Source organism: Propithecus coquereli, unplaced genomic scaffold (assembly GCF_000956105.1).
Source record: "Propithecus coquereli isolate 6110/MARCELLA unplaced genomic scaffold, Pcoq_1.0 Scaffold170, whole genome shotgun sequence".
Taxonomy (NCBI): Eukaryota; Metazoa; Chordata; class Mammalia; order Primates; family Indriidae; genus Propithecus; species Propithecus coquereli.
Genome location: NW_012141636.1, coordinates 5,526,446 through 5,537,413, shown reverse-complemented (window position 1 = coordinate 5,537,413; position 10,968 = coordinate 5,526,446). Strand labels below are relative to the sequence as shown.

At 37.1% G+C, this 10,968-nt stretch overlaps 1 pseudogene across 1 annotated transcript in view; it reads left to right on the top strand.

Annotated features, from left to right (window-relative positions):
- LOC105808214 overlaps window positions 1-9,286 on the top strand; it is an 18,689-nt pseudogene extending 9,403 nt beyond the window's left edge. Inside the window, exon 2 of the transcript XR_001137373.1 lies at window positions 8,272-9,286. The product of XR_001137373.1 is annotated as an elongation factor 1-delta pseudogene (transcript). The remainder of the gene's footprint in view (window positions 1-8,271) is intronic.
- The last annotated feature ends 1,682 nt before the right edge of the window (window positions 9,287-10,968 follow it).

Here is a 10,968-nt window from a genome sequence, read left to right as displayed (position 1 = left end):
TGACACATTAAACAGAAAAATGTGATATATGTCATAGATAACATAAAAAATTGGATAAAATTTAACACTAATTTCTGATTATGATAAAATAAATTAACAGCTAAAAATGGAAGAATATTTTCTTAAGATAGAAAAAAAAACTATCAGACACCTATAGTAAACATGATACTAATAACAAAATATTAGAAGAATTCTGAGTAAATTAAGAATGAAAGAGGTATGCCATATATGCACAATTTCTAAAGTGATTATGTAATTTTCATCTAAACATGACATTTTTGAGAGTTAAAGTATTAGTATTAATAATATTGGGACAATGGCTTTACCTGGGACAATTGCTTGTACCTGGACTATTCTAGGCAAACCAGGATATAAGCCCACTTTAACTTATTATCATACTATTCGATGTGGCATTTACTCTCCTATATAAAACTCTAAGTCAAGAAAAATAAAGTAGATAAAATGCTTCAAAAAAAAAAAAATATGAGCCAGAGCTGCAGTGGTATGTGTCTGTAACCCCAGCTACTCAGGAGGCTGAGGTGAGAAAATCCCTTTTTTTTTTTTTTTTTTTTTTTGGATTTTAGAGACAGCATAAGAGAGGATCACTTGAGCCCAGTAGTTTAAGTCCGACCCTGCCAAGCAACATAGGAAGACCTGGTCTCTAAAATAAATACATAGATGGATAGATAGATAGATATACATACTGGCAAATTCGTCTACCTATAAAAATCTGGAGCAATTTAGAAATAAAATATTAAGTTTAATGATAGAAAAAGACAAAAAGAAAAAAGTAACTAGTTATGAGCTATGTGAATTTAGGCAAGTAATTTCTTGTCAGTAGTAGGTTAGTCATGAGCATTGTAAAATCTGCTAAGCTAGTAGGGAAAGTTAAAGATAAAAACACAATAATTTTTTAATTCTGAAAAGTTCAGTAAAGTATATGCTTGATAAAAAGTTAGCATAGAGGGTGTAGATGGGGAAATTATTTTAGAACATTTCCCAAAAGAGGTTACCGAAAAGCCAAATTTCAAAAGATCAGTAGGAGTTGACCAGATAGATATAAGAGAGGAAAGCATTCAGGCGCAAGGAACAATGCACCCCCTGAGACAAGAAAATGCGTGGAGTGTTCAGAGAAGTACCATTAGTTTAATTTGACTAGAGCTGCTTGGGAAGATCAAATGAGATAATGTACACGAAGTGCTCAGCAGAGTACGGTACATAGAGCACGTTCCTTCAATACTAGCTGCTTTAGTTGTAGTAGTAGTTTAAATGTTTATAATAGATCTAATAAAATAACTATACAAAATATAAAATGCATATAAAAATATACCCATGCTGCTTTTATTCCTGAGTATATATGAATCTTTCTCTAACAATTGGAACACAAATAAATTTAACCAATCAAAACTCTGTCAGTAGGATCCTAATCACTCATATTGTTGCAGCAAATATCAGAACCAAGTGTAAGAAAAAAGTTGATATACCATTTTACAACTAAATTACCTTAAATAAAAAAGAAAATTAATAAATTTATTTATTTTCATTATATAATCAGAAGTGAATAAATAATATACAAAAACAAAAAAATGAGAGAGATTGCGATGAGAACATGGCCTTTGAATGAGGATAATTAAAACTGGGGAGTAAAAAAAGAAACTTTACAGGAATAAAAACTACAGTATAGATAACCTTGATCAAGAGATTCCTTCAGTTCTGGAGCCCCCTCCACTCGGGTAAGCCCCTTCTCTAGATCTTCTTTTCTCTTCCACAAGGTGAAACAGTTGTCTTACTTAGATCAGTGTTTCCAAGAATTTCAAAGTTATTCTAAGACCTTAATGCCGTTAAGATAGTATAAACATCCAGTTTAATTTTTCTCTCTTTTTTTATTGTGATAAAAACACTTAATATGAGATCCCACTTAAATTTTTTTTTTAAAAAAAAGTATACAATACTGTATTGTTAACTATTGCAGAACATTGTACAGCAGATCTCTACAACTTACTTATCTGCATAACTGGAATTTTACACCTATTGATTAGCCACTCCTTATTTTCCCCTAACCCTTGTCCCTGGCGACCATCATTCTATTGTCTTTCTCCATGACTTTGACTGTTTTAGATACCTCATATAAGTAGAATTATGCAGTATTTGTCCTTCTGTGACTGGCTTATTTCACTTAGCATAAGGTTCCCCAGGTTCATCCATGTTGTTACATATGGCAACATCTTCTTTTTAACCATATTATTCAATTATAATATAATAATAATCCATGTGTATATATATGCATAAATATGTATAATTCATTAATTCTTTGATGGAAATTTAAGTTGTTTCCACATCTTGGCTATTGTGAATAATGAAAAAAAAAATTAAATATTTAAATCCATGCTGCCAAGACCCTTTAAGAGAATATAGAGAAAGCAGTTAATAGAAATGAGATCTGTGGGTTTGTGATACATTGTTTAGTCTACTAAACACTATTAGGAACTGATTTTTAAACTCCAAATATACTTCCTAAAATCAGATCACGAAAGTGGGTTGTTTTTGCTATAATATGTAGGATCATTTCAACCTACCTTTAAATTAAATTCAGTTCCTACACATGAAATAATCTCAAATCTTATTTTATTTGTCATCCAAACATGGTGTTTTTGCAAGTATGATTTAGAGTAAATTTATAAAAGCTTTTTTGGTAAATGGAAAAAAGTTATACTTGTTCTTTTTTGTAATTCATTCAAATAACAAATCCTTAACGGGTGTCTGCCATTTTCCAGGGCTCTTTTCTAGGTTCCAAGTGTTCAGCAATGAGTAAAACAAATAAAAAGTATTGTCTACATGGACCTTACTTTTATTACATATATGAATATGTGTGTTTTAGAGGAAGAGATAAAAACCAGAAATTAAAAAGCAAAGTATAGTATATATTAGAAAATGATAAGTACTGTGGAAAAAAGTAAAGTAAGTAAAAGAGACATAAATTCAGAGAAGGGGAATAATTTTAGACAGATTCATCAGGAAGGATTTTACTTCTAGGTGATATCTGAGCAAATACTTTGAAGGAGATGTAAAAGCAAATTATGAAAATATCTGGCAAATGAATATTCCAGGAAGAAGAAATAGTAAGTGCAAAGACCCCAAGGAAGGATTGGGTCTGGAAATGTTCAGAATAACAAGAATTCCTGTATGGCTGTTGAAGAGTAGGATCGGGTAGTAGGGATGATGTCAGAGAGAAAGCCCGGAGTCAACTCATATAGAGCCTTATAAGCCAATTAAGGAAATTGGCTTTATTCTGAGGTTTTTGAGCAGAAGAATAACATTATCTGGGTTGTTTTAAAAATACTAGTCTAGAAGCCCTAGAATAAATTGTTAGGAAGCAAAGTTAAAAATCAGGAAGGCTGGTAAAAAACTACCACAATGAATAGAGAAGAAAACGATGGTGACTTACAGACCATGGTAGTAGCCGTAGAGGTCATGAGAAGTGGTGATATTTTATATATATAAGTGTATGTGCATGAATAGAGTCATCAAGACTTGCCGATGGATCAGATGTGGGGTGTTAAACAAAGAGGAGTTGAGATTGAGTTGCCCTTAACCGTTGTGAAAGGCTGCAATTGGCACAGATTTTGAAGGAATGATCAGGACCTGTTAAATTTGAGATGTATATTAGGGTAGAGGGTTGGGTTTCAGAGTTTAGAGCTCAGGAAAGAAGGCTAGACTGGAGCTCTAAAACATATAGATAGATAGATAGACATCCATATCAATAACTGAAGATAATATAAGAGAAAATCTTATTATATATTATGTAATTACGTACATATTATATATTATGTATATTATATATAATACCTTATGTGTTATGTAATTATTATATAATATATAAGATCAAAAATAAACTTTACTTAATCATGATCAAAGTATTTTACTAAATCAAAATTATGATTTTTTAAATCCTAAGGGGGCATTGTAAGATTATATATCATTATGAAAAGAACTCACTAATCAAAGATTGAAAAGTACTTTTCTCTATTATCCCTATAGTTAATTTTAGCTTAAAAATCACTGAACTTTATAATAGGGGTGGAAGCTTTAAATCACATGTATCTAGGCAACAATATTTCACAAGTGAGAAAGGGACCTTCTGGTGATAGATGAGATGGGCCTGCGTAATAAATACCTCAATCCTAGCTCCAGTTTCACGAATGCACTTGCTGCAAACTGCCCTCTGGAACTTGAGGGCTCAACATCGCCAGTAAGCAAGCTATTCATTGGTATAACATTCTCTGTACTTTTCCTCCTTGAAAGCTATGCAGCTAATCAGCAGAAGACCTGGGATTCAAAGCCATCTCAGACTTCAAGACCCATCAATCATTCCAGCACACCTTATGTCATGAGACTTGACCAAGATGCTTCCCTCCAGAACAGCCCACACTTGAGTCCCAGGCCTCATTCAAGGCCTACACACCTTAAAGAGAATAGCAAGCATAAGTCTTCTGGTGTCTGCTTGGCACAGAGCAGGACAAAGTGCTGGCATTTCATCCAAAAGAACACAGAGCATCTTGCTCTGGGACATGCCATCACCTGAAGGACTAGGGGCCACAGCAATACCTTAGAGGCGCCCAAACCAGTTGTGGGCGTTGAATGGGGACGATTCCTAGAGAAGGTGATGCTAGAGGAAGGGCATGAAGGACCACCACTCACAGGATATTCTTGACAGAAGAAACAGCACTCATAGAGGCACAGGTGTGAAGTTCAACTGTCTCTGATAAACAGACAGTTTATCACAGGGGTTTGGTAGGACTGAAATGTAGAGTTCTTATGAGGAAATATCAGGAAAATGGTTAAAAAGGTAAAAAAAACGGAACAAAACGAAATGAAACGAAAAGAAAGAAAACAAAAGAAAAAAGAGGCTTATATGATTTGCTAAGGAGTTTAGACCTTATCTTTAAGGAGATAAGGAGCCATTGAAGGGTTTTATGGAGTAGTATGGCATGAGCAGATTTTTGTTTCTACAATATGATTGTGACAGAGTGAAAACAACAGAAGAGGTGAGGGTGAGCCAGACCAGGGCAGATGGTAATCTACTGTGCTTGAGAAATAATGAGAGTGAGAACCCTGCAGATGGTGAAGAAATGGTGAATTCAGGAAATGTTCTGAAGGAGAATTGGTATAAATGAGTGACTGGCTAGATGAAGTGAGTGAGATGGAGCAGTCTAGGATGCCACCAGGTTGTCTGGTGATTAACAGAGAGAGCAGCATCAGTTGCTGAGTCAGGGAACACCGATGGAGGAGCAGGTTTGCGATGAGTTCTGTATTAGATGTATGGAGTTGAGACGCCTGTGAAACTGTGATATATCCAGTAAGCAGTGGCTAATGGGTGGAGAGCTCAAGAGAAAGAAAATGTTAGAGTCTCAGCAGGAAACAGCACACCCAAAATGATCATTGAAAAGGTGTTGTTGAAGGAACTATTTACAAAGGTATGAGGAGAGTTAGGAAAGTGAGTGGAGATTAGCAGGAACTGGTAACAGAATGGAAGTGGCCATGCCCCTAGGCCTGAAGGGGCAAGGGAAGAAAGAGTTTTTTGAATGGGTGAAAGCTGCTGCTATAGGAAAGGGCCACCTGAAAGGCAGTGCGGTCCTGGGAACTGGGAAATGCCACATTCCTTTCTTTCAAAACTGCCCTCACATCTCAGATAGGCTGCCTAAAACCATGGCAGTTGACTGTATGAGATACACTTACCCAGGAGAGGGTAGTCAGTCACCTCTAATAGTTTGACCCTTGTTTCAGCCAAGGAGCCTGCCCCATTGATAGTACTTTAACTGACTATCCCTGGATTAATACAGTGTTATATCTCTATGTAACACTGACAACTGTTTATCTATATAATCCTAATTTCCTTTTAACCAGGACAATCAGTTAAACCTGCAAATTAATTAAAATCAGAAGGGAACATAGAGATCATCTATCATAGTTTGTTATTACCACATCTCTTGATATGCACACACCTAGGAACTAACACTATATGGGGATACATGAAACCAGAGGATAAACAAAGTTATAAACTAAGGCATTCATTGTACATTAGATTTATGTAAAACACCTAGCATCATGCTTGGCCATATGGTGTCTAAATATATATTAATTTCCTTCTCCCTTCTTTTTTTTTTCATTATAGATGGGCTTTTAGACAGTGTAGCCAATTTGCCCAATGCTACCACGAGTTCATGAAAGAATCAGGACTAGGAAAAGAAAGGATTGTGCATTTGCTATGTGCTTGTAACTGAACGTGGAACACATAAAATGTCATTTATCTCATATAAAAGTCCTTGTAAATTAGATTAGAACCTGTTTTTTAGCTCCCATTCTGAGGGCTTTCTGCTACAGCATGCTGTTTCTCTTTGGTTTGAATCCTCCTCTCACTCTATGTATAGTTGAATTAGCTTCCAATGGCAGAGAAGCCCACAAAGGCATTCACATTTAATTTTCCCTCTTGCTCTAGCATTTCTCCTGCTTACCATGCGGCCAGGTGGCTTGAAAATCATAAATGGATGGAATTCTGGAGAGATAAACAGAGCAGCTGGCAGGCCAAGGTCAGAATGACACCCAGGTTCAAATGCTTTTAGAAGATTAGAATCAGAACTCGAAATCCTTCTTCCTTCCAAATTCTTTCCTGGAGAGAGTAATTCAGGATAGTCCCAAATAACTTCTCACTTTTTTAAAATAAAGAATATCATGTGCTATGTGATTACCAACTTGGAAACACTTGCAGCAAAAGAGGGAGACATGGTATATAGCAGTGTTTCTTTCAGCATCCTCCAGAGATGAGTCTGACATACTTCTGGCTGAGAAGCCCTGGCCAAGGAATTGTAGCCACTGCTAACATCATCCATCTGTGTGGACAATATAAAAATCCATTCCACCAACATATGGGCCAGGCTGCATGGGATAACCTTCAAGGAAAAGTAGTCCTTTTTCAAGATTATGCCTTTACTGCCCTTTGGGAAGCCATGTTGGTTAATTTATTTTAACTCAATCTCACCATCACACATCTCTCTGCTGCTCAGGAAGGGCAGGCAAAGCCTCCAGAGGGACATTTCAGAGTGCCAAGAAACATGCAATTACCTAAACCAGGCACACACAACTCAATATAAATTCTCCTTGCCCTGCATCTATCCTTGACTAAAGTGACAAATTGTGTCTGGACAGAGAATTCAGAGAGGTAGAAGAGGGAAAGGAGAGACTTAGCAAGCTTTTAGCTAAAATTTGTGTTATATTTTAAAGTTTTCTTTGGATCAAGAGTTTATGAATTCTAGGCAAAATTCCTGGCAAATGAACACAGGTTTTCCAGAGGACTAAGAATGGGAAGGTTCCTACAAAGAGAGATGGATTTAATATGTCCCAGCTCTGTTAGTTACTAGCAGTCTCAGAATCTTCATCAGTTAGAAGTCTTCCTTTGCAGGATAAATGGTGGCTAAGGCAAAATGTTTGTGATCAATGCCATGTGTTAGCTGTTAATTATTATTATTAATCATCATAATAATAAGTTCTATCCTAAATAAGATTTTCATTAGATTTTTGGCAGGAATGTGATCGTATAGCTGTGTGCTAGAATGCTAAAACTTGAACTAGATCTTCCAATTTCTGGTCCCCATGGAAGGGCTACCTCCACAGTACCCCCTTTCCTCCTCCTTTTGATGGAACTCTGCTGTAACACAGCATTTGAAAAAGAAGTTGCCACTTTCAGGTCAAAACTGTGCATGACTAAGTGTGTCCATTTCTTAGAGAAGCACAGTTACGTGGTTAAGCATTCCTCTTATCCTTCCCTTGTGTCTGCATTGCCACAGAATGATATTAGATGACAGCTGCTTTGGTTACACCAGTTGGAGTATGAGACAATAATGTGAAAGCAGAAGTCCTTTTGGTTTGAATAAATATTGGATCAACGGCAAATTAAAAGGCAAACAGACAGACCGAGACCTGGATTTGGGCTCAACAAACCTGGGTTAAGATTCAAGTCTCTCACTAACTAGCTATGAGATCTTAGGCCAAGTAATTTAATTTCCTTGAGTCATAGTTCTATATTCTGTAAAATAAAGATGATAATTGCACCAAGCATAACTCAGTGCTGCTTGGAAGATAAAACATCATAATAATGTGCACAAATGTTTTTGTAACTATAAAGAACTATAAAAAATACTAGCTGTTAGCTGTTATACTAAGCACTAAAATACTAAAATGTTTCCTCTGAATCTGCTACCAGCTCCATTCTTCCAGTTGCTCAAAAGTTGAACCCTTCCTTTCCTCAGCCCCCTGGTACTGCTGCCCCACCACCACCACCACACCCCATCACCGCCTCTGGTTACCATCGTCCTTGGCTGGAGTCAGAAAAGTGGCTACAAACTTCCTAGTCCATGAGAAGATCTGGTTCGAGAAGTTCAAGTATGACGATGCGAGTTGCAGAAAGGAAATTCTATGAGCAGATGAACAGGCCCGTGGTTGGCTCCTCCTGCCAGAAGAATGGCACCAGGATGACCCTTGGAGACATTGCAAGAGCCAGAGAGAATATCCAGAAATCCCTGGCTGGAAGTTTGGGCCCCGGGACCTCCAGCGGCCAGATGGAGACCACGGTGAGCTCATCACCCAGATAGCCAACCTGGAAGTGGAGAACCAGGGCCTGCGAGGCATGGTGCTGGACCTGCAGCAGGCTGTCTCCAAGCTGGAGGTCCAGCTGAGCGTGCTTTAGAGGAGCTAACCCACCCACCAGGCCACAGCCCCGCAGACCCAGCACCTAGCACGTGTCTGCCAAGTGGAGCCTCCAACCAAAAAGGAGGCCACATGAGCCAAAGATGACAAGGACAATGACATTAACCTGTTTGGCAGTGACAATGAGAAGGAGGATAAGGAGGCAGCCTGGCTGCGGGAGGAGAGGCTACATCAGTATGCAGAGAAGAAGGCCAAGAAGCCAGCGCTGGTGGCCAAGTCTTCCATCCTGCTGGATGTCAACCCTTGGGATGATGAGAGAGATATGGCCCAGCTGGAGGCCTGTGTGCATTCCATCCAGCTGGATGGGCTGGTCTGGCGGGGCTCCAAGCTGGTGCCCGTGGGCTACAGCATCCACAAGCTACAGATCCAGTGTGTGGTGGAGGACAAGGTGGAGACCAACTTGCTGGAAGAAGAGATCACCAAGTTTGAGGAGCATGTGCAGAGTGTCGACATCGCAGCTTTCAACAAGATCTGAAGCCTGATGAGCACGTGTGTAAGTGAGGCCCTGCCAGGATTAAAAACTGAGTCTCCGAGTCGCCAGCCAAAAAAAAAGATGCTTAACTGCTCTCTTTTCTTTCTTCCTTTTTCATACCATCATAACTCTCAATTGATCTAACTTCAAAATATATACAGAATCATACAACTTTACTGAATTCATTTATTAATTCTAACAATTTTTTTGGTGGTTATCTTTAGGGTCTTCTATATATAAGATCATGTTGTTTGCAAACAAGGACAATTTCACTTTCTCCTTTCCAATTTGAATGCCCTGTATTTTTTTCTCTTGCCTGATTTCTCTGGCTAGGAATTGCAGTACTAAGTTGAATAGAAGTGGTGAAAGTGAGAATCCTGTCTTGTGCCAGATTTTAGAAGAGAAGCTTTCAGCTTTCCCCTGTTCAATTTGATGTTAGCTGTGGGTTTGTAATATATGGCCTTAATTGTGTTGAAGTACATATCTCTATATCTTATTTGTTGAGCATTTTTTATCATAAAAGGATGATGGATTTTGTCAAAAGCTTTTTCTGCATCTATTGAAATGATCATATGGTTTCTGTCTTTCTTTTTATTAATATGTTATATCACATTTATTGATTTGTATATGTTGAACCATCCTTGTATCCTTGGGATGAATCCCAAGTGATCATAATGGGTGATTTTTTTTAATGAGCTGTTCAATTTGATTTGCTAGTATCTTGTTGAGAATTTTGCATCTATGTTCGAGAGATATTAGACTGTAGTTTTCTTTTTCTGATATGTTTTTGTCTGGTTTTGGAATCAGGAGAATGCTGGCTTTGTAAAATGAATTTGGAGATATTCCCTCCTCTTCAATTTTCTGGAATAGTTTGAAGAGAATTGGTATTAGCTCTTTAAATGTTTGGTAAAGTTTAGCAATGAAGCCATCAGGTCCTGGGCTTTCCTTTGATGGAAGACTTTTTATTACCGATTCAATTTCCTCACTCATTGATCTGTTTAGATTTTTCTATTTCTTCATAATTTAATCTTGATGGTTTGTATGTGTCCATTTTTCCATGTTATGAAATTTATTGGTGTATAGTTGTTTATAATAGTCTCTTATGATCCTTTGTATTTCGGTGATATCAACTGTAATGTCTCCTTTTTCATCTCTGATTTGATTTGAGTCCTCTCTCTTCTTTTCTTAGTACAGCTAAAGGCTGGTTGATTTCATTTATCTTTTCAAAAAACCAACTCTTCATTTTGTTGATGTTTTGAATTTTTTGTAGACTATTTTTTTTTCTTCCACCAATTTTGGGTTTAATTTGTTTTTGTTTTCCTAGTTCCTTGAGGTGCATCATTAGATTGTTTATTAGAAATCTTTCTACTTTTTTGATATAGGTGTTTATTGCTATAAACTTCCCTCTTAGAACTGTCTTATAGCTTTTGATATGATGTGTTTCCATTCTCATTTGTCTCAAAAAAATTTTAATTTCCCCCTTAATTTCTTTATTGATGCCCGGTTATGATCCAGCAATATCACTACTGGATATATATCCAAAGGTAATGAAATCAGTATGTTGCAGAGATATCTGCACTCCCATGTTAATTGCAGCACTGTTTACAATAGCAAAGATACGGAATCAGTCTAAGTGTTCAACAATGAATGGATAAAGAAAATGTGGTATATATACTATTCAGTCATAGAAAACAATAAAATTCTGTAATTTGCAACAACATGGATGAACCTGGAGG